The 25,628-nt window shown below is 37.6% G+C and overlaps 1 pseudogene; it reads left to right on the top strand.

Annotated features, from left to right (window-relative positions):
• Nucleotides 1-15,385: 15,385 nt before the first annotated feature.
• On the top strand, nucleotides 15,386-15,788 carry LOC132512739 (complex III assembly factor LYRM7-like; annotated as a pseudogene).
• Nucleotides 15,789-25,628: the final 9,840 nt, after the last annotated feature.

Raw genomic sequence — 25,628 nt, 5'->3', positions numbered from 1 at the left:
GGTCTCCTGCAGAGGTGGGTGGTGGCTTTGTCTCACCATGAGGACAAGGACACTGGCAGCAGAAGTTCTGGGAAGTACTCCTTGGCGTGAGCCCTCCCAGAGTGCTCCAATACTCCCACCAAAGAGCCCAGGTAGGCTCCAGTGTTGGGTCACCTCAGGCCAGAAAACCAACATAAGGGGAACCCAGCATCACCCATCAGCAGACAAGAAGATTAACGTTTTACTGAGCTCTGACCACCAGAGCAACAGCCAGCTCTACCTACCACCAGTCCCTCCCATCAGAAAACTTGCACAAGCCTCTTAGATAGCCTCATCCACCAGAGGGCAGACAGCAGAAGCAAGAAAAACTACAATCCTGCAGCCTGTGGAACAAAAACCACATTCACAGAAAGATAGACAAGATGAAAAGGCAAAGGGCTATGTACCAGATGAAGGAACAAGGTAAAACCCCAGGGAAGCAATTAAATGAAGTGAAGATAGGCAACCTTTCAGAAAAAGAATTCAGAATAATGATAGTGCAGATGATCCAGGACCTCAGAAAAAGAATGAAGGCAAAGATTGAGAAGATGCAAGAAATGTTTAACAAAGATCTAGAAGAATTAAAGAACAAACAAACAGAGGTGAACAATACAATAACTAAAATGAAGAATACACTAGAAGGAAACAGCAGCAGAATAACTGAGGCAGAAGAATGGATAAGTGATCTGGAAGACAGAATGGTAGAATTAACTGCCACTGAAGAGAATAAAGAAAAAAGAATGAAGACAGCTTAAGAGACTTCTGGGACAACATTAAACATAACATTCGCATTATAGGAGGTGCAGACGGAGAAGAGAGAGAGAAAGGACCTGAGAAAATATTTGAAGATATTATAGTCGAAAACTTCCCAAACATGGGAAAGGAAATAGCCACCCAAGTCCAGGAAGTGCAGAGAGTCCCAGGCAGGATAAACCGAAGAAGAAACACACCAAGACACACAGTAATCAAATTGACAAAAATTAAACACAAAGAAAAATTACTGAAACCAACATGGGAAAAACAATAAATAACATACAAGGGAACTCCCATAAGGTAAACAGCTGATTTCTCAGCAGAAACTCTACAAGCCAGAAGGGAGTGGCATGACATATTTAAAGTGATGAAAGGGAAGAAACTACAACCAAGATTACTCTCCCTGGCAAGGATCTCATTCAGATTCGATGGAGAAATCAAAAGCTTTACAGACAAGCAAAAGCTAAGAGAATTCAGCACCACCAAACCAGGTCTACAGCAAATGCTAAAGGAACTTTTCTAAGTGGGAAACACAAGAGAAGAAAAAGACCTACAAAAACAAACCCATAACAATTAAGAAAATGGTAATAGGAACATACATATCGATAACTACCTTAAATGTGAATGGATTAAACGCTCCAACCAAAAGATGCAGGCTCACTAAATGGATACAAAAGCAAGACCCATATATATGCTGTCTACAAGAGACCCACTTCAGACCTAGAGACACATACAGACTGAAAGTGAGGGGATGGAAAAAGATATTCCATGCAAACGGAAATCAAAATAAAGCTGTAATAGCAATACTCATATCAGATAAAATAGACTTTAAAATAAAGAATGTTACAAGAGACAAGGAAGGACATGACATAATGATCAAGGGATCAATCCAAGAAGAAGATATAACAATTATAAATATATATGCACCCAACATAGGAGCACCTCAATACATAAGACAACTGGTAACAGCTATAAAGAGGAAATTGACAGTAACACAATAATAGTGCGGGACTTGAACACCTCACTTACACCAATAGACAGATCATCCAAACAGAAAACTAATAAGGAAACACAAGCTTTAAATGACACAATAGACCACATAGATTTAATTGATATTTATAGGACATTCCAACCATAAACAGCAGATTACACCTTCTTCTCAAGTGAGCATGGAACATTCTCCGGGACAGATCACATCTTGGCTCACAAATCAAGCCTCAGTAAATTCAAGAAAATTTAAATCATATCAAGCATCTTTTCTGAGCACAATGCTATGAGATTAGAAATCAATTACAGGGAAAAAAAGGTACAAAACACAAACACACGGAGGCTAAACAATACATTACTAAATAACCAAGAGATCACTGAAGAAATCAAAGAGGAAATCAAAAAATACCTAGAGACAAATGACAATGAAAACACGATGATCCAAAACCTATGGGATGCAGCAAAAGCAGTTCTTAGAGGGAAGTTTATACCTATACAAGCCTACCTCAAGAAACAAGAAAAATCTCAAATAAACAATTTAAACTTACACCTAAAGGAACTAAGGAAAGAAGAACAAACAAAACCCAAAGTTAGCAGAAGGAAAGAAATCATAAAGATCAGAGCAGAATGAATGAAATAGAAACAAAGAAAACAATAGCAAGGATCAATAAAACTAAAAGCTGGTTCTTTGAGAAGATAAACAAAATTGATAAACCATTAGCCAGACACATTAAGAAAAAGAGGGAGAGGACTCAAATCAATAAATTTAGAAATGAAAAAGGAGAAGTTACAACAGACACCGCAGAAATACAAAACATCCTAAGAGACTACTACAAGCAACTCTATGCCAATAAAATGCAAAACCTGGAAGACATGGACAAATTCTCAGAAAGGTATAACCTTCCAAGGCTGAACCAGGAAGAAATAGAAAATATGAACAGACCAGTCACAAGTAATGAAATTGAAATGGTGCTTTAAAATCTTCCAAAAAAAAAAAAAATCTTCCAACAAACAAAAGTCCAGGACCAGAAGCCTTCACAGGGGAATTCTAACAAACATTTAGAGAAGAGCTAACACCCATCCTTCTCAAACTCTTCCAAAAAATTGCAAAGGAAGGAAAACTCCCAAACTCATTCTATGAGGCTACCATCACCCTGATACCAAAACCAGACAAAGATACTACCAAAAAGGAAAATCACAGACCATTATCACTGATGAATACAAATGCAAAAATCCTCAACAAAATACTAGCAAACAGAATCTAACAACACTTTGAAAGGATCATACACCATGATCAAGTAAGATTTATCCCAGGAATCCAAGGATTCTTCAATATACGCAAATCAATCAATGTGATACACCATATTAGCAAACTGAGGAATAAAAATCATATGATAATCTCAATAGATGCAGAAAAAGCTTTTGACAAAATTCAACACCTATTTACAATAAAAACTCTCCAGAAAGTAGGCATAGAGGGAACCTACCTCAACATAATAAAGGCCACATACAACAAACCCACAGCAAACATCATTCTCAGTGGTGAAAAACGGAAAGCATTTCCTCTAAGATCAGGAACAAGACAAGGATGTCCACTCTTGTCACTGTTTTCAACATAGTTTTGGGAGTCCTAGCCATGGCAATCAGAGAAGAAAAACAAATAAAGGGAATCCAAATTGGAAAAGAAGAAGTAAAACTGTCACCATTTGCAGATGACATGATACGATACCTAGAGAATCCTAATGATGCCACCAGAAAACTACTAGAGCTAATCAATGAATCTGGTAAAGTAGCAGGATACAAAATTAATGCACAGAAATCTCTTGCATTCCTATACACTAATGATGAAAAATCTGAAAGAGAAATTAAGGAAACACTTCCATTTACCATTGCAACAAAAAGAAAAAAATACCTAGGAATAAACCTACCTAGGGAGACAAAATACCTGTATGCAGGAGACTATTAGGCACTGATGAAAGAAATTAAAGATGATACAAACAGATGGAGAAATATACCATGTTCTTGGATTGGAAGAATCAATATTGTGAAAATGACTATATTACCCAAAGCAATCCACAGATTCAATGCAATCCCTATCAAATTACCAATGGCATTTTTTACAAAACTAGAACAAAAAATCTTAAAATTTGTATGGAGACACAGAAGACCCCAAATAGCCAAAGCAGTCTTGAGGGAAAACAATGGAGCTGGAGGAATCAGACTCCCTGACTTCAGACTATACTACAAAGCTATAGTAATCAAGACATTATGGTACTGGCCCCATAACAGAAATATAGATCAATGGAACAGGATAGAAAGCCCGGAGATAAACCTGCGCACCTATGGTCAATCTATGACAAAGGAGGCAAGGATATACAATGGAGAAAAGACAGTCTCTTCAGTAAGTGGTGCTGGAAAACTGGACAGCTACATGTAAAAGAATGAAATTAGAACACTCCCTTACAGCATACAGAAAAATAACCTCAAAATGGATTAGAGGGCTTCCCTGGTGGTGCAGTGGTTGAGAGTCCGCCTGCCGATGCAGGGGACACGGGTTCGTGCCCCGGTCCGGGAAGATCCCACATGCCGCGGAGCGGCTGGGCCCGTGAGCCATGGCCGCTGAGCCTGCGCGTCCGGAGCCTGTGCTCCGCAACGGGAGAGGCCACAACAGTGAGAGGCCCACGTACCGCCAAAAAAAAAAAAAAAAAAAAATGGATTAGAGACCTAAATGTAAGACTGGACACTATAAAACTCTTAGAGGAAAACAAAGGAAGAACACTCTTTGACATAAATCACAACAAGATCTTTTTTGATACACCTCCCAGAGTAATGGAAATAAAAACAAAAATAAACAAATCTGACCTAATGAAACTTAAAAGCTTTGTATAGCAAAGGAAACTACAATCAAGATGAAAAGACAACCCTCAGAATGGAAATAAATATTTGCAAACGAATCAATGGATAAAGGATTAATCTCCAAGTTATAAAAACAGTTCATGCAGCTCAATATTAAAAAAACAAACAATCCAATCCAAAAATGGGCAGAAGACCTAAATAGCCATTTCTCCAAAGAAGACATACAGATGGCCAAGAAGCACATGAAAAGCTGCTCAACATCACTAATTATTAGAGAAATGCAACTCAAAACTACAATGAGGTATCACCTCACACCAGTTAGAATGGGCATCATCAGAAAATCTACAAACAACAAATGCTGGAGAGGGTGTGGAGTAAAGGGAACCCTCTTGCACTGTTGGTGGGAATGTAAATTGATACAGCCACTATGGAGAACAGTATGGAGGTTCCTTAAAAAACTAAAAAGTGAATTACCATATGACCCAGCAATCCCACTACTGGGCATATACCCAGAGAAAACCATAATTCAAAAAGACACATGCACCAATGTTCATTGCAGCACTATTTACAATAGCCAGGTCATGGAAGCAATCTAAATGCCCATCGACAGATGAATGGATAAAGAAGATGTGGTACATATATACAATGGAATATTACTCAGCCATAGAAAGGAACATAATTGGGTCATTTGTAGGACGTGGATGAATCTAGAGACTGTCATACAGAATGAAGTAAGTCAGAAAGAGAAAAACAAATATCATATATTAACACATATATGTGGAATCTAGAAATATGGTACAGATAAACCGGTTTGCCAGGAAGAAATTGAGACACAGATGTAGAGAACAAACGTATGGACACCAATGGGGGAAAGTGGCGGCGTGGGGATGGTGTTGGTGGTGTGATGAATTGGGAGATTGGGATTGACATATATACACTAATATGTATAAAATGGATAACTAATAAGAACCTTTTGTATAAAAAATAAATAAAATAAAATTCAAACAAAAAAAATGTTTCAAAAACTCTAGAAAACTTACCTAACGTACAAAAATGGCCCATAATTTATAAAGGTAAACTCGTATTTAAATGATAAATTCCATTTTATTTTAATGACTTCTATTTATTTATTTTTTAGACCTTAGGCAGTTTATTTTATTAACTATTTCATTTTTCAAATGTACTTATAAAAGTACATTTTGCAGTGTGTATATATACATATGTTTAACACAAATAGACTCATAGTGTGTATACTCTTCTGTAAGTTGCCTTTTCTTACTTGATATATAGTGGACATCTTTCCGTACTAGTTTATAAACCTCAGCCTCTTTTTTTTTTTTTTTTTTTTTTTTGCGGTACGCGGGCCTCTCACTATTGTGGCCTGTCCCGTTGCGGAGCACAGGCTCCGGACGCGCAGGCTCAGCGGCCATGGCTCACAGACCTAGCCGCTCCGCGGCATGTGGGGTCTTCCCAGACCGGGGCACGAACCCGCATTCCCTGCATCGGCAGGCGGACTCTCAACTAATGCGCCACCAGGGAAGCCCAACCTCAACCTCTTTTTAACAGCCTCATAGGATTTATGATAAGGATGTACTATAAGTTATTTAAATGTTTTGCCTCTTTTAGGTATTCCCAGGCTTGGGTTTCGTTTTGTTCTGCTTTACTTTATAAACAATACTGCACTGAACATCCTTGCCCACAGATCCTTGTGTGGGTGGCCACACCCATTTTAGAAGGCACCATCCTCGAATAAGGGGCCAGTGTCTCAAGGAGGATCTGGCAGTCATGGTGGTGGTGTGTTCAGACCTGACTTCCATCCTGGTTCTATTCATACTTCAGGGCCCCCCCCCATGTAAACAGTTTGCAAATCTGCTACAAAAGTTCATGAGGAGCCAGGTTTCCATAAACACTAGGATCACCAATCCCTCCAACCCCTGTTTACCCACCTTTACTTCAAATATCCATGCAGTGAGCTTTCTCTTCATTTTCTGATAACCAAAAATAGGTTTATTTCTACCTATTCAAGGTCAGGTTTTACTTTTTACATTTTCTTCTCAGAGTTTGAATGTGCTCACAATCTGCCCATTCCTGACTGCCTGTTCATATTTTTATTTTGCTTTAGAATCTTGCTGTAGAATCAACTCCTGCATGAAGGAATCAGCTTCTCCTTATTTCAACCCATACAACTATGAACACTTAACTCCTTTAAAAAATTATGTCTTGATGTAGCTATAAATATTGACATCAAACCACTATGTGTGTGGTTAAAAGATCAACTAGTACAGAGGACCCAGGAGGAAAAGCAACAGTCCCCTTGACTTTTAAAATTTTAAAGCTTCCTTTACCATTTTTCTTAACCTAAAAAGTAATTAATAAACAATAGTTAATAATGTTGCTCTATACTGGGGATACCTAAGGGGCTATTTGCATTCTTCTTAACTGAGTTGTATAAGCAGAGTAAAAAGTTTCTCCGAAAAATAATTAGGCTTTAGAAACTGAGATGGTTACTATATTAGGTCAGAGATGTTCACAGCAAAATTTATCATTTTCATATGTCTCTTTTCATCTGCTAAATATAATTGCCTTTTTATTTGCCTTTTGTAACCATAAAATAAAATTCAGTGCGCAAATAAAAATTCCATGCAGCTCAACACATAAAAGTTGTTTTTACAGTGATTCAAAATCAAAGCCATCCTGTCCCATCCTGGCCTCAGTGAAAATGGTTTCAGTTGGAGCAGAAAGGTGGTGATGACTAACAGCCAATCTGAAACAAATGCAAGACCATGAAACTACAGAAGATTAGAAGTCACCAGTGTTCAAAGCTTAATTTCCCAGATGTCAAAAGTACAAGATTACATGCTTTTATAACATCAAGATAGTTAAGATAGTTCACAAAATTTTTCCCAGTGAATTTTAAATCCAGTTGACCTCAGTGGTCTATAAAAAATGTAAAGACGCCTTTATCTTAGTGGCACTACCCTTGGTGCTCCTAAAAATGCAATTGTAACATCATACTTCTACCTCTGAACAGAACTGAACAAGAACTATGTACTAATACCTGGGATTCTGGGAGTGAAAAAGAAAATATGAGCTGACTGCCTGTCTGCCACTGTGCTAAATACTTCCACAGATTTTTATCCTCACTTTAACGCTTTTTGTTGCAGATGAGAATGTGGAGTTCCAAAGAAACTAAATAAACTTGCCCCAGCCAATGGCAAATCTGGGAGCTGTACCATCATCCATTGGTCTAGAAGACTGTTTCTAAAAGACTTCACTAGCACAGGTCAGATTTAAACATATAAACAGAATGAGCACAAATGAAAGCATCAGTTATGTGGTCTCGACCCCCCTTAATCATGTGTTTGATAAGTCAGATGAAAAGGAGCAATATTATATTAATAACTATCACATCACATTAGTTGTCTTGAAAGAAGCTCTTTTTCTTTGCCCCCCCCAGTTTTATTGAGATGTAATTCACATAGAGCACTGTATAAGTTTAAGGTGTACAACATAACGATTTGACTTACATACATCATGAAATGATTGCCACAATAAGTTTAGTGAACATCCATCATCTCATACAGATGTAAAATAAAAGAAAAAAAATTTTTCCTTGTCATGAGAACTCTTAAGATTTACTCTTTACTTTACTCTTAACAACTTTCATATATAACAACTTTCATCTTAATTATAATTATTATGTTTTACATTACATCCCTAGTAGTTATTTACCTTATAACTGGAAGTTTGTACCTTTTGACCACCTTCATGCAATTCCCTCTTCCCCTACTCCCTTCCTCTGGCACCCACAAATCTGATCTCTTTTTCTATGTTTGTTTGTTTGTTTTGAAGTAATTGACCTACAACACTATGTTAGTTCCCAGTGTACAACATAGTGATTCAGTGTTTCTATACATTACAAAATGATCACCACAATAAGTCTAGTTACCATATGTCACCATACAAATATTACATTATTAATGATTATATTCCCCAGGCTGTACTTTTCATCCCCATGACTCATTTATTTTACAAATGGAAGTTTATACCTCTTAATCTCCCTCACTTATTTCTTTTTCTTTATATATTCCTAATGTCATATGGTTTCAAGCACTGACTCAAAATATACAACATGCCACTATTAAAAACATGTGCTGAAACTGTAATGATAATCCTCTCACATCAACCACTACCCATATGGACTGGCCCATCCTACAAAATTCATTGTCACCAGCTATAAATAAAACAGTCATTAGAGCTGACAAAAAGTTGTAACAGCAAAGTATCAATCATCTTCTTTCATGATTTGAGGTTTTTCAAAGTGGCTGAGCATATGCGTGTAAACACATTTCACTGGATCACATTTTGTATTTCAGATTCATATGTTTCTTAGTAGAAACCCAAGTTGAACTTAGTTCATAATATCAAGCACCAGATCATACAGCCCTTCTCACAAAATCAAGTCAGAAGGATCTGTCAGTGAGGTTAAGGGTTTTGACAAGAGCTTATGTGTGTGTATATTTCTCAAGGAATGAGACAAAGAGAGAGAGAGAGAGAGAGAGAGAGAGAGAGAGAGAGAGAGAGAGAGAACAATTTGGGGTTTAACAGCAGCTATCATAATACAGTCAGCTCTTCCTGAATCCCAAGCACCTCAGCGCTTAGAGTCGTGCTGTCAGATGTAGTAGTCATTAACCACATGTGGATATTGACCACTTGAAATGCACTAGTTCAAATTAAGATGTGCCAGAAGTGCAAAATACAGTCTGGATTTCAAAAACTTAGTATGAAAAAATATGCAAAATACCTCATTAAAATTTTTAATTGATGCCATGTTTAAATGATAATACTGTGGATATATTGAGCTCAATTAAATATATTATTAAAATTAATTCCACCTGTTTCTGTTTTGACTTTTTTAACACGGCCACTAAAAAATTTAAAATTAAAAAAAGTCTTAATTACCCATATATCCAAAAGAATTAAAAGCAGGATCTCAAAGAGATATTTGTACACCCATATTCATACCAACATTATTTACAATAGCCAAAAGGTGGAAATGACCCAAATGTTCATCAACAGATAAATGGATAAACAAAATATGATATGTCCATACAACGAAATCTTATTCAGCCATAAAAAAAGAATGAAGTACTGACACATGTTACAACATGGTTAAACTGTGAGAAAATTATGCTAAGTGAAAGGGGCCAGTCACATAGTATGTGATCCCATTCACATAAAAGTTCATAATAGAGAAATCTATAAAGACAGAAAATAGATTAGTGCTTGCTAAGCTCTGGGGGCAAGAAGATGGGGTGATAGCTAAGGGGTACAAGGTTTCTTTTTGGGGTGATTAGAATGTTCTAAAATTGACTATGGTGATGGTTGCATGTATCTGTAAATATCCTAAAAACCACTGAATTGTACACTTCAGATGGGTGAATTCTATGGCATGTGAATTATATCTCAATAAAGCTGCTTTTTTTTTAAAGAAAAAAAGGGGGGCATCAGAAAAGGTAATCTAGGTGGAAAAGAGGGAGAAGAAAATTTCAGGCAGAGGAAGTGGCAGCTGCAAGCAGACAAAGCTGTGAAAGGGCAGATTTGTTCTTTCCCCTGACGGAAACCCCACAGTTCAGGGTTTCCAACACCACCATGGCACAGGAGCAGAATCCTTACCAGGTGAAGCTCTCCAGGTTGACCCTGCCCACAGCACTGCTGACTGCTCCCCTAAATGTGCATGCATGCATACCCACTGAAACATGTACCCCTCCTGTACCCTTCCTGGAAATGATTAGGAAAAGAGACTGCACAGAAGAAGAGAAAAAAATAAAAATAAAAACCCTGCATTTTTGCAGTTGCAGTGGTTAATAGAATGCATTAACCATTAACTTGTTAGCAAAGCTACGTAATTAGCATAGTTGCTAAGAACCACAGAAGCTGCTAAACAAAGATAATGTAACTTCTTGAACTAATGAATCACATGGGAGTATTTATAAAATCAGGAGTAGTGGGGGGGTTTTTCTTACTGAATTGCGTGAAAATACCGCATATTTGAAACACAGAAAAATGCTTTTCCCCCAACAGCATTTTAAAAGCCAGAAATATGACTAACACCATTCCATTAAAGAACTGAAACACTTTGCATTATTGCTTTTTACAGTCCTCTCTGAGTCTACACTCCTCACCCAACTGAATAAAAGGCTGCTAAACTGCTACAGTGCAGGGGAACTTTTGACCGGTGATTCACTGAACTAGCAGAATGATGGAAAGGCTGACCTGCTCAGCCTACAAATGAAAGAAGAGAATCCAAGATGAAACTGTATTGTTATGTGACCTGTTCACCCCTTGTACTTGAAACAAGATGGAGACATCAGGATTCACCCCAAAATTAAAGCTGAAATGCTCTTCTCCCAAACAGAAGCAGAAGGCTACACGGTACAAATGGCCCCTGTCATGTGACCGAAAACACGAAGAGAACTATGGTACTTTTCAGTCCTTTTTTTTTTTTCATTCAAATACCTGTGGATTCATTACCAAAGCTTGTTGAATAATCTCTCAGGTAGTAAAGAAGTCAGGAAAAAACAGAACTTAATTATACACCCTTTTCCACATTTTCAAAATGTACCCTAGTCTTGGCCAGGAATGCTTTAGGTTCCTAAACGGTGATTTACGTGATCCCATGACATGGCCTAATAAGACTAGCATGCAACTAGCATATATTCAAAACCCAAACTTGGGATGCACCGTGTGGTATTAAGGACCCAAACAAGGCAAAATTTACTTCTCTTTCACATCACTTTCTGGAGGCGGGCAGGTGGTTCAGAGTGGGTGAGCAGCTCTGCCTCATGAAGTCATCCAGGGGCTCTGATACTTTCTGCCTCCTTCTGACATCCCTCAGGGAATTCTAATTAGCCACATAGTTAAAACTGTCTACCCACAACGTCTACATTTTATCCTATGGGAAGAGGCAAAGAGAGAAAGTGGATACAAAAATCTCCTTTTAAAGGCATTTCCTTGCTGGGGGGCTTAGACACGCAGCCTTGCCTGTTTGTAAGGGAGGTTGGTCTATGTGGTCTCTTGCTGGGCAGCCATATGCCCAGAAGGGTAGGACTTTTGATGCTAAGGAAGCTGGGAGATGGACACTGGAGGAGTTAGTGCAGCTACACTTGGTTTAACAAAGCATTTTTTTGTTTCTTCTCAATGCAGGAGTCTGTACACTTTGAACGAGTTGGATTTTTTAAAGTATTTGATATTTTTTAACTCATCTGCATACTTTTCTATATATTCCATAATTTTCCATGGAACTCCATCCTCCCAAACTCTTGTACTGTGTCCCTAGAAATGGACTATCTGTATCAGTTCCCTAAATCTTCTCTTAGAACCTTAAGTTCCACTTTGAAAATGCCCTTCACCTCCTTGCCATTGGTGAAGACTACTTTCCCAGGCTCCTTCTCAAGAGGAAGCAGTATTTTTTCTCTTCCTACCCCACCAAATATGCAATGGCTTAAGGTGGGACAGGTACCCTCCTAGCTCCCACTGATATGGCCAAACTGTTTCTCCTTCTTTCTTCTTCAAAAGCCCCAGTTCCCTGAAGCATGTGCCATTCGACTCTACCACCTGCTATTCCCTAGAATCATTTTCAGACTTCCCAGGTTCTTTGCTGCATGCACCGAGGAATTTAGTGCCAAGTTCTGTCTTCCCTCATCCCTCCTCTTGTTATCATTTTCAGTGACATTAGCTTCCATGTGGATAATCCATCCAGCAGTGAACTCTCAAATCCTTTGTCTCCTCTCTTGCAACTCTCTTTCCTCTGCCACACCATGAGGCCCACACTCATGATCATGCCTCAGCCCTTGCCATATAACAACGAATGTACCACCCTAAAGGTATTAAATTTAACATCTCACTCTCCACTAGTCCTTTGTGTCTTCCCAGCACACTCTAGGATACCTACTTCAACAACTTTCCAACGTTGTAAACCACAAATCCATTGACTTTATCATGTTTTTATTACTCTTCATCCCCTCCTTCCTTACTTTGCTCTTTCCCACCTTAGAGTCCAGGGCCTATCATTAAAATAATCATATTATTAAATTACATAAATTATAACTAGAGATTTTTGTTCCATTTAATTCACACAACAAAACAATATCCCTGGTGAAACACCATTATTCTCTTACTTAGCCCTGTCACTGAGTAGCTGCAATGATTGTTCACACTTTAACTTCATGGCTGCTAATCTAAAACTCATACTTTTCATCTTGTTTATGTTTTCCTTTGCTGTGCAAAATCTTTTAAGTTTCATTAGGTCCCATTTGTTTATTTTTATTTCCATTTCTCTAGGAGGTGGGTCAAGAAGGATCTTGCTGTGATTTATGTCATAGAGTGTTCTGCCTATGTTTTCCTCTAAGAGTTTTATAGTGTCTGGCCTTACATTTAGGTCTTTAACACATTTTGAGTTTAGTTTTGTGTATGGTGTTACAGAGTCTTCTTCTTTCATTGTTTTACATGTAGCTGTCCAGTTTTCCCAGGACCACTTACTGAAGAGGCTGTCTTTTCTCCATTGTATATTCTTGCCTCCTTTATCAAAGATAAGGTGACCATATGTGCGTGGGTTTATCTCTGGGCTTTCTATCCTGTTCCATTGATCTATATTTCTGTTTTTGTGCCAGTACCATACTCTCTTGATGACTGTAGCTTTGCAGTATAGTCTGAAGTCAGGGAGCCTGATTCCTCCAGCTCCGTTTTTCTTTCTCAAGACTGCTTTGGCTATTCGGGGTCTTTTGTGTTTCCATACCAATTGTGAAATTTTTTGTTCTAGTTCTGTGAAAAATGCCATTGGTAGTTTGATATGGATTGCACTGAATCTGTAGATTGCTTTGGGTAGTATAGTCATTTTCACAATATTAATTCTTCTAATCCAAGAACATGGTATATCTCTCCATCTGTTTGTATCATCTTTTCTTTCATCAGTGTCTTATTTTCTGCAGACAGGTCTTTTGTCTCCTTAGGTAGGTTTATTCCTAGGTATTTTATTCTTTTGTTGCAATGGTAAATGGGAGTGTTTCCTTAATTTCTCTTTCAGATTTTTCATCATTAGTGTATGGGAATGCAAGAGATTTCTGTGCATTAATTTTGTATCCTGCTACTTTACCAAATTCATTGATTAGCTCTAGTAGTTTTCTGGTAGCATCTTTAGGATTCTCTATGTATAGTATCATGTCATCTGCAAACAGTAACAGCTTTACTTCTTTTCTGATTTGGATTCCTTAATGGGAGAAAATATTTGCAAATGAAGCAACGGACAAAGGATTAATCTCCAAAATTTACAAGCAGCTCATGCAGCTCAATATCAAAAAAACAAACAACCCAATCCAAAAATGGGCAGAAGACCTAAATAGACATTTCTCCAAAGAAGACATACAGATTGCCAAAAAACACACAAAAGGATGCTTAACATCACTAATCATTAGAGAAATGCAAACCAAAACTACAATAAGGTATCACCTCACACCAGTCAGAATGGCCATCATCAAAAAATCTACAAACAATAAATGCTGGAGAGGGTGTGATGAAAAGGGAACCCTCTTGCACTGTTGGTGGGAATGTAAACTGATACAGCTGCTATGGAGAACGGTATGGAGGTTCCTTAAAAAACTAAAAATAGAAGTACCAGACGACCCAGCAATTCCACCACTAGGCATATACCCTGAAAAAACCATAATTCAAAAAGAGTCATGTACCACAATGTTCATTGCAGCTCTATTTACAATAGCCAGGACATGGAAACAACCTAAGTGTCCATCAACAGATGAATGGATAAAGAAGATGTGGCACATATATACAATGGAATATTATTCAGCCATAAAATGAAAGGAAATTGAGTTATTTGTAGTGAGGTGGATGGACCTAGAGTCTGTCATACGGAGTGAAGTAAGTCAGAAAGAAAAAACAAATACCGTATGCTCACACATATATATGGAATCTAAGGGGGAAAAAATGGTTCTGAAGAACCTAGGGGCAGGATGGGAATAAAGACGCAGACCTACTAGAGAATGGACTTGAGGATACGGGGAGGGGGAAGGGTAAGCTGGGACGAAGTGAGAGAGTGGCATGGACATATATACACTACCAAACGTAAAATAGATAGCTAGTGGGAAGCAGCCACATAGCACAGGGAGATCAGCTCGGTGCTTTGTGACCACCTAGAGGGGTGGGATAGGGAGGGTGGGAGAGAGATGCAAGAAGGAGGGGATATGGGGATATATGTATATATATATAGCTGATTCACTTTGTTATAAAGCAGAAATTAACACACCATTGTAAAGCAATTATACTCCAATAAAGATGTTAAAAAAATAAAACTCATACTTATTGCTATTCAGCTGTTCTGCTACATTTCCCTTGTAAACAATATCCCAATATCCAAGACATCTGAGTATTTCACGTCTTCTCTTTTCTCCTCTTCCTTCTCAGCTGCGGAATTGAAGCAACCCAACAGAAACTCCCTCATCTTCCCGCCACCAACTACAATCTACCAGAGCTTTGCCTCTTCTTGTGACAGCATCAAGGTGTCCCTATTCCTATCACAAGGTCACACCTCCACCTGCACTCTGGGCCCCATCATCTCTCACCAGCTCAAAGACTGTGTTTCAGCCCATATCCCCTGTCTCCCCTGCATCATCATAACTTCCTGTACACTAGGTAATTCTCATCAACATAGAAACCGACTGCAAAATATCCCTCAGTTAAAAACCCTCCCTTAGGAGAAGTAGCCGCAGCGGTGAGGAGAGCCATGGGTCAGGCGGCCAAGGTTTTACAGCTCTTTAAAACACTGCACAGGACCAGACAACAAGTTTTTAATAATGATGCTATGGCATTAGAAGCAGCCAGAATAAAGATAAACAAAGAATTCAAATGTAAAGAAGTGAAACTTCTCCTAAGAAAACAGAAGAACTAATAAAAATAGGTTCTAATGTTGGATTGATACTGAGAACATCTGTTATACAAGGTATTCACACAGACCACATTATGCTGAAATTGGTCCCTAGGAAAGACCTTCTTATAGAAATTTTGCCATATTGTGATGCACCAACTCAGAAACAATGAATTTTTTTAGAATAAAATTAAGTCTTTGTCATTTTTAATTTTAAAATATATAACTCTGGCTAAACTCCTGGAAATGCAAATATTTTTCTCTGAAATGGCATATTGAAAATGAGTGCATTAGAGTATAGTTTCATAATTTAAAAAAAAAAAAACCCTCCCTTGACTCGAGGTCTCTGTCTCTTTCCCTCATTTCCACTCCCTCACATCACATCCTCTCTTCCTCCCATTCTAGTCAAGCGTCCATCCCATGGCTTCCTCGAAGCTCCATGCTGCCAAATACAGCAATTCGTTTCCTTGTTGCATCTTACTCTGCTTCTCAGCAGGATTTGACAGAGCTGATCATAACTGTTGAAACACTGGCTTCTATGACATCATATTCTTTTGGTTCTCCCTCTACTTCTCTGGCTACTATTCAGTCTTCTTTGATGACCTCTCTTCCTCTACGAGACTTCTAAATCCAGGTTTTTGCCCTGGGCCTTCTTCCCTTCTCTATTGATCGTCTCTTCTGGCTAAGCTAATTCAGGCCCATGCTATTAAATCCTACCTCTAAGCCAATAACTCTCAAATTTATATTTTCTAGTACTGAGGTCCAGACTAGTAGGTCTAACTATCTTTTCAATAACACTACTTAAATGTCTAATAGGCCTTTGAAACTTAACACATCCAAAGCAAGACTCTTGACTTTCAACCCAAGTAAATGGTACTATCCAACCAGTTGTTCAGGCCCAAAGTCTATAAGTCCCATCCTTTTCTCCTCATTCCCCACAGCTAGCCCACTAGTTGAACCACCCTTTTCCCTCTATTGCAATTATACCATCCTACTCCTACTCGTTATCTATTTCCTAAACTATTATAATAGCATCTTAACTGATTTTCCTAATTTAATTCTTGCCCTCTTATAATCCCTTATCCACAAAGGGACCACAGTGATTTTTTTTTTTTTTTTTTGCGGTACGCGGGCCCCTGACTGTTGCGGTCTCTCCTGTTGCAGAGCACAGGCTCCGGATGCGCAGGCTCAGCGGCCATGGCTCACGGGCCCAGCCGCTCCGCGGCATGTGGGATCCTCCCGGACCGGGGCACGAACCCGTGTCCACTGCATCGGCAGGCGGACTCTCAACCACTGCGCCACCAGGGAAGCCCCACAGTGATATTTTTAAGTCATAAATCAGATCACGTCATTCCTTGCTTAAGCCCTCCAGTAACTTGCCATTTATTTATCTTAGATAAAACTCCAACTCCTTACTACAGCCCACAAGGCCCTATATGATTTGTTCTTGCTCACCTTTCCATTCTTAACTCCTTTGACAACCTATGAGTATTTCACACATACTCCATTCTTTACCGCCCCTGAAACTTTTGTTCTTGCCTTTTCTTCTATCTAAAATGTTCTTCCTCCTGATCTTTGTATCTGTCTCCTCTATTTCCTAACAATTTTGTTCATTTTTTATTTGTGGCAAATATTCACATAAATGAGTTTAAAACACATATATATTTGACTCTATATTGTATTTAGATCAACCACGGGTTTATATAAGTGTTAAACTTAGTTCCAGCAATTTAGATCATCCATGAATGCAAGTATGATTCTTTTTAACATGAAACATAGTTTAATATAGAAAAGTTAAAAATCTAATGAAAGAGTCATATTGGTTGGAAAATATATTTTTTAACTTTATTGGAGATCATTGATTCTCCTTCCACTTAAATATTATACTATGTGAATCATGCACTTTCTCAAAACACAGAACGCCCTTGTTCAAAATTAAAAACTGAAGTGATAGGAGCAAGCTCAGAATTGAGAAAATACTTTGACTTGAATAGAGTCATGTGTTTGTTGTACTCTACTTTGTTATGGTTTGTATATAAATATTCTTATAAATAGTTCAGAATTAAAGCATTTGACAAATTTTAACACTACAATCAATTTTTCTAATTTACTAATAAGTAAATTTCTAATTACCAATAAATAAATTTCTAATTTTCTAATAAGTAAAGTTAATTTTCTTTATCACTATAAAAATTTCTCATGGAAAAAAAAATTTCTCATGGAACTCTATTCTAGTGGTGGGAGACAGGCAATAAACAAATGCGCATATGGATAATAATGTCTGATAGTGATAAAGCCATGAAAAAATTTAACACTGTAAAGTGATGTTGAGTGGTTGGGAAGTGGGTCTAATTTAGACAGCAGAGGCAGGAAAGGTCTCTGAAGAGATGATGCGAGTTCTTAAGTAACGATAATTGTGTTGTGAAATGATGTATTCAGATCTTCAAGTGATTTGAATACTGTATCTTTATTCATTGCACATCTAGTAGTGAGTTTTGAAGAAAAACAAGAATTTGAATGAAAATGTTAGAAAAACAAAAGCAAAAGATAAGCCTACCTCAAACCATTCTTGAAATATGATTGTGCAGACTTTCCAACTCAAAGAAGTAAAAAGTTACTTTAATAAGTTTCTGAAATGCCTGAATGAATCAGGGTAGCCATCCCATTCAGAAGCCTCCCCATTTAGGTTTCTACTGCTTCTTATTTTATACGATTCAAATATGACTGTCCGGGACCTCCAAGGAGCAGCGGTTCTTCCTCAAGAGCAGGGATCATTCATCTTTGTCTTCCTACAGCCCTGCACACCTCTGGGCATATCATAGGTATTCAATATTCGTTTAATCAACTAATCAATCAATCTTCTTATCCTCCAATGTCAAGCTAACCAAGTTCCTGACTACAGAGGCACTAAATGAATGTTTGTTGAATTAACAGGTTACAAATACATCATTCACCTAAATCCCTGAGATTAGACAGCAGCAAGTCAAAAAGAACGTTGTCTTTGAAAACAGACAGGTCTGGAGTCTAGGGAGCCCAGCTCCATTCCTCACTATCTATTTAAACTAAAACAAGTTAAGTAATCTTTCTGGACTTCAGACCCTTCATCTGTTAGAAAAGGATAATAGTTTACAATGTGCTGTGAAGATTTAAAAGGCAATGTGTGGAGCTCCTGCTAGAGTTTCTGACCCAAGGTAAGCTCTGGAAAAGCAAGAATAGATACCACAGTGCTGTTATTGTTAAGTATCTTGTACATATTTATGACTTGGGTGCCCACAGATATAATTAGTAATGGTTATCTTCATCATTGTGGGCACCTAGAGTACTTATGAGATTTTCCTCCAAGGAGAACAAAACCAAGAACAAATATTAATACTCCAAACACTTAGTCTCAAAGACTGAGCAGAACAAGACATGAGAGTCATCTCTCTGGCTAAGTGCCTCTGCTAGAAGCAAGCTGATGGGATATGCATAAAATTAGGGCTTCTGCCAGAGAACCATAAGTTGTAGATAGGTTTCTTCTCAGAAAAGAGTTATTCTGTTGGCATTTCTGAATGACAATGGTATGAAATTACAATACAAAAACAGGTGTTGTTGTTATAACATCTTTTACAACAGTTTCCTTTTTTATTTCTATATATAAAGGATTTTTATCAATGCATGACTCAGGCCATAAACCTTAGCACCATCCTTGACTCTTTTCTTTCTCTCATACACTACATCTTATCCCTCAGGAAAATCTGCTCTTCCCACTTTCAAAACATAATCAGAATCTGACTTTTCTCACCACTTCCAGAGCTACAACTTGGTTCAAGCAGCCATCATTTCTCACCGGGATATTGCACTAGCCTCCAACTGATCTCACTGCGTCTACCATTGACCCCTACAGTCTATTCAGGGCACCACAGTCAGAAATACCATTTTAAAACTTAAGTATTATCACACCACTTCCCTGCTCAACACCTGCATGGCTCGCCACTCAGCGTAAAAGACAGCATCCTCTAAACGGCCTACGAGGCCATCCATGATCTGGCCCCTCACCTGTCCAACCTCCTTTCCTCCACTCACTGCCGCAGACACGCTGACCACTTTGCTTGCCCAGAAATGCAAGAGACAAGTGTCTACATGTGATCTCTGCTCTACCAGCTCCCTCTATCTAGAAAGTTCTTCTCTCAGATATGTTTTAATTTGCATTACCCTAATACTTAGTGATGTTGAGCATCTTTCCAAACATGCTTATTGCCATTTGTTCATCTTCTCTGGGAGAATGTCAAGTCCTTTGCCCATTTTTGAATCACGTTTTTTGCTATCGTTGTTGTTATTGAATTGTAGGTGTTCTCCATGTGGTCCAGATATTAATTCCTTATCAGATTTTTCCACTTCTACAAAAAGTCATTGGGATTTGATAGGGATAGTATTAAATTTGTAAATCACTTTAGGTAGTGTTGGCATCTAAACAATGGCAAGTCTTCCAATCCATGAACACAAGATGTCTTTCTAATTTGTCTTAATTTCTTTCAACAATGTTTTGTAGTTTTCAGTGCACAAGTCTTTTACCTCCTTGATTAAGTTAATTCCTAAATATTTCATTCTTTTTGATGCTATTTTAAATAAAATTATTTTCTTCACTTCCTTTTCAAATTGTTCATTGTTATTGTACAGAAATGCAGCTAATCTTTCTAAGTCGATTTTGTATCCTATTAATGTGCTGAATCTGTCTATTAGCTCTAACAGGTTTTTTGGTGAAATTGTTAGGGTTTTCTTCATATAAGATCATGTCGGGCTTCCCTGGTGGCGCAGTGGTTGAGAGTCCACCTGCCGATGCAGGGGACGCAAGTTTGTGCCCCGGTCCGGGAAGATCCCACATGCCGTGGAGCGGCTGGGCCCGTGAGCCATGGCCGCTGAGCCTGCGCGTCCGGAGCCTGTGCTCCACAACGGGAGAGGCCACGACAGTGAGAGGCCTGCATACTGCAAAAAAAAAAAGATCATGTCATCTGCAGATGGAGATAATTTTATTTCTCCTTTCCAATTTGGGTGCCTTTTCTTTCTTTTTTTTTTCCTTGTTGCTCTGGTTAGAGATTCTAATACTATGTTGACTAGTAGTGCCAAGAGTGGGCATCCTTGTCTTATTCTTAGAGGAGAATCTTTCTTATATTATATTGACCTAATTTTCTTCTATTCCAAGTTTGTTGAGTATTTTTATCATGAGGGAGTGTTTAATTTTGTCAAAATATTTTTCTGTATCAATTGAGATGATCATGTGATTTTTCTCCCTTCATTCTGTTGGTAAAGTTAAGTCCCCTACATATGAACCTTCAAGTTGTGAACTTTCAAAGACGCAAACATGCGTTCACATGTCCAATCATGTAAGTTATTTCACGTGTCTGGCATACATTGTCACGTGTGTGCATCCTCTACCAGTGGTTGTGCTTTGTGTACTTTACTGTATAGTACTGTATAGAGTACAGTAGCACAGTATCTTTATTTCAAGCTAGATCTTCAAGAGGACAACTTCACTGAACTCCTTGCTGTGCAACACAATCTTACTAATGAAGACCTGATGGAATTGGTCTTGATGGAATTGGAAGCCCAGAGAAAGGACGAAGACAGACAGGAGGAAGAAGTAACTGAAGAACTGAAGAGATTCACAATGCAGGAAATGGCAAGGGGATTTTCTTTATTTCAGGAGGCACTGTTAGTTTTGAGGCACAGGACTGGAACGTAGAACGGTACACGAAGGCTGCAACAACCATTCAGAATGCAATCCAGTGCGACAGTGTCATCTATGACAAGAAAAAAAGGGCTACTACCCAGACATCACTGGATCGTTTTTTCAAGAGGGTAGATAGAATTGAATCCAGCAAGGAACCAGAACCTGTGCCATCAACGTCAGGCATGAGTGAAACTGCAGCTTGCCTTCCGTCTCCTATTGCTGACGATCCTTCAGCTCTACCATCCCCCACCTCCTCTCCCTCCTCCAGTCATTAACTCTTCTTGCCTGTTCACTCAATGCCAGCCCCTGCATGCCAGCTGTTGTAGTGTACTACTGTACTTTTCAAGGTACTGTACTGTAAGATTTAAAATATTCTTTATTTTTTGTGTTTCCTTTTTATGTATTGTTTGTGTGAAAAGTATTATAAACCTATTACAGTACAGTACTATATAGCCGATTGTGTTAGTTGGGTACCTAGGCTACCTTTGTTGGACTTACGAACCAATTGGACTTACGAATGTGCTCTCGGAATGGAACACATTCATATGTAGGGGACTTGATATATTACGTATTACATTGATCAATACTGTATGTTGAACCAGCCTTACATTCCAGAAATAAATCCCACTTGGTCATTATATATAATCCTTTTAATGTGCTACTGAATTAGGTTTGCTAGTATTTTATTATGGACTTGTGCATCAATACCCATCAGGGATATTGGTCTGTAGTTTTCTTTTATTGTAGTGCTTTGCCTGGCTTGGTATCAGGGTAATGCTGGTCTCATAGAATGAGTTTGGAAGTGCTCTCTCCTCTTCAATTTTTTGGAGAAGTTTGTAAAGGATTAGTGTTAGTTCTTCTTTAAATGTCTTTTAGAATTCACCAAAGAAGCCACCAGGTCCAGGGCTTTTCTTTGTTGGGAGGTTTTTTACTATTGATTCAATGTCCTTATTAGTTATAGGTTTATTCAGGTTTTCTATTTCTTTGTGATTCAGTCTTTGTAGGTTTTGAGTATCTAGGAATTGGTCCATTTCATCTAGGTTATCAATTTGTTGGCATAAAATTGTTCATAGTACTCTCCTAATCCTTTTTATTTCTGTAGAATAGATAGTAATGTCCCCACTTTTATTTCAGATTTTAGTAATTTGAGTCTTCTCTTTTTTTTTCCTGACTCAATTTAGCTAAAGATTTGTCAATTTTGCTAATATTTTGAAAAATCAATTTTGGTTCCATTGATTTTCTCTACTGTTTTTCTATTCTTTATTTTATCTTTCAGTTATAAACATTTCCCTCCTCTGTTAGTTTTGGGTTTAGTTTTTTTCTTATGAACATAATTAATTTAAAAATTTTCTTAATGTCATCACTGAGGTTCCCCTCCCCAAACACCACAGTGCTTTTTATGGTACTTTTCACTACTTAGTATTATTCTTATTTATGTAGTAGTTCAGCAAGGCTAGAGTTAATGTCTGATTCATTTTTGTAGCCCTGTAGATCAATACTTTGATCATAGGGATAAGAATTTACAGTCATTTAGTGCCTACTTACTATATATGAAGTATTATGCCAAGTGCTTTCCATACATAGTCTCATTTAATCATTACATAGTATCTCCGTTTTACGGATAAGAAAACTTAGGCTTAAAGAGAAAATAATCGGCAAAACTCATATGGCTATTAAGTAACAGAAACAGGATATAAACCCAGGTCTGTGTGAACACAAAGACCATGCATCACTATTAAATTATACCCCTCTTACTCATTTATTGATTCAGTCAATATGTATTGATCATCTATCATATGTATCCAGAACTGTTCTGCTATTGAGAATACATTAATGAATAAAAGAGACAAAAATCCTTGCCCTATCGAGTTATGTTCTACTGGGGGAGAAGACAACAAAGGGCAAGGTAGTATGCAGTATTAAATAAAGTGGTCTGGGATAAGCAAAGACTTGAATACAGAGGGAATAGCTAGAGTAAAGACCATAAAGCAGGATGAGGCTTTTGGATTCACAGACTGCCAGGGAAGCCAGTATGGCTATAACAGATTGAGTGAAGGAGAGATTAATCGGAGAGGAGAAGATCAGAGAGATAACAGGGTAACAGGGGAATGGGATAAATTTAAGTAAATATTTTTATTATTATAAAATATTTCATATATTTAAAGTATATTCAATGTGTAATACATGTATATATTTTAAAGAATAACCTTAAAATGAACCCTTTTGTACCCACCCTATCATTAGAAAAATTTGTGTGCCACTCCCCTTCTAAAGAGAATAATTTTTTCTATTTTTTTATTATCCCCATACAATATATTATTTAACCCAGCTTGGTTAGGACTTTTATATTAATTGAATCAAACTGTATGCATTTTTCTGTCCATTGCTTCTTTCAATATATATTTGGTTTTGAGATTCATTCTTACTTACATTTGCAACAATACCTCATTAATTTACACTTCTATATTGTATTAACCCATTGTGTGAAAAATACCACAATTTATCCATCATCCTGTAAATGGACACATGGGTTTTCTCCCAGGGTTTTGCTACTATGACCAATGTAGCTATGAACATGCTTGTTTGTGTCTCCTGTGAACACGTATAAGAGGTTTTTTTTTTAAGTACTTAAGGAGTGAAATTCCTGGGTCATGGGGAATGCACATGCTCAATTTTGCTGGGTAATGTTTACTGTTCTCCAAAGTGATTTACATTCATAAGCATTCTGAACACATAATAAGCATTCAATAAATATTTGAAGAAAGAAGGGGCTTTTTACATCTTCTATTTAATTTTGGAATAATATTAGACTTACAAAACAGTTGTAAAGATAATGTAGCGTTTCCCTATACCCTCCATCCAGCTGCCACTAATGTTAGCATCTTACATAACCACGGTATATTAATCAAAACTCAGAAATTAACACTTGTACAATGCTATTAGCTAGACTACAGACTTTATTTGGGTTTCACTCATTTTTTTTACTGATGTCCTTTTTCTGTTTATGGATCCAAGCCAGAATACCACACTGCGTTTAGTTTTCATATCTCCTTAGGCTCTTCCAATCTGTAACAGCTTCAATGTCTTTCCTTCTTACGCATAACCTAGACACTCTGGGAGAGTACTAGACAGATATTTTGTGGACCGTTCATCAGTTTGAGCTTGCAGATGTTTTCTCATATGGATTTGGGGAAAATATACCACAGAGGCGAATTAGCCTTCTCACTGCATCATATCAGAGTGTACTTGATGTTAACATGACTTATTACTAGTGAAGCTAATATTTATTAGGGCTTTTTCACCGTAAAGTTACTATTTTTCCCTTTCCCATACCCTAGTCATTATAAGTAAGTCACTAAACCTAGCCCACCCTCACAGGAAGGGAAATTAAACTCCACCTCCTAGAGGACCATCAAAGAATTTGTAGACATGTGTTAAATTCACCACAGTAATTAATAAATATTTGGGGAGAGATATTTGAGCAAATATCCTGCTTCTTAACATTTCAGCCATTAATTTTAGCATTCATCCATGAATCTTATCTCCAGCAATTATTACTGTGGCATTCTAGTGGTCTTTTTTCCACTTCCCTCATTCCTTCTATATTTACTATTTGGAATTCTTATGTAAGGAAGATTTGTCACTTCTCCACCACTTAATTATTTATTCAGTCATTTATTTCTATCAATATGAACTTATGAATATTTTATTCTCCAGGTTGTAATTCAGTAGTATTTATTTTATTGCTTCAATTGTTCCAGCTTTGGCCATTGGGAGCTCTTAAAAGTCAGCTCCTGTGTTCTTTTGACATGCCCTACTCCTCTTTTATTCCCCCTTACTTTTACCACAAAATGTTCCAGGCTTTTCATGAATTTTCCCTGCCCTGGCTCTAGGATCAGCCATTTCTCTAGGGAACCCTAATTCAGAAAGGACAATTTTTAAAGTCAATTTCCATGTGTTATAATGTGTGATTCCTAAACTATTCCTATGCTATAATTAATGCTATAACTAACTACAGATTTTCTATAATTAAGGCATGTATATTATAGTATTCAGGGTAACAGACCGTGTTAAAATGGAACATGAATTCAGCAACAATGCTTCACCCTTTTTTCTGTTCTAGCACTTACCTATATCATCTCTATGGGTCCTGCAGAATATAAAATTTCATGATTCTACAATGAAAAGACAAAAGGCAAAAGATGCTCCAATGAGGAACTTTTCCTTGGGTCATAGAACTGTTTAATTTTGCTAAAAATATATTTAATCCCTAGTTGACCTCTATTTCATCTTTTCTAGCCCTCCCCTAGTTTAGCCCTATTCCTTCCTTTTTATTAAGAATTTTTGAATAAAATTTTGTTTGGTTTG

The sequence above is a fragment of the Lagenorhynchus albirostris genome, chromosome 21, assembly GCF_949774975.1.
Source record: "Lagenorhynchus albirostris chromosome 21, mLagAlb1.1, whole genome shotgun sequence".
Taxonomy (NCBI): domain Eukaryota; kingdom Metazoa; phylum Chordata; class Mammalia; order Artiodactyla; family Delphinidae; genus Lagenorhynchus; species Lagenorhynchus albirostris.
Note: the sequence above shows the minus strand (reverse complement) of the source record. Positions and strands in the feature narration are given on the sequence as shown.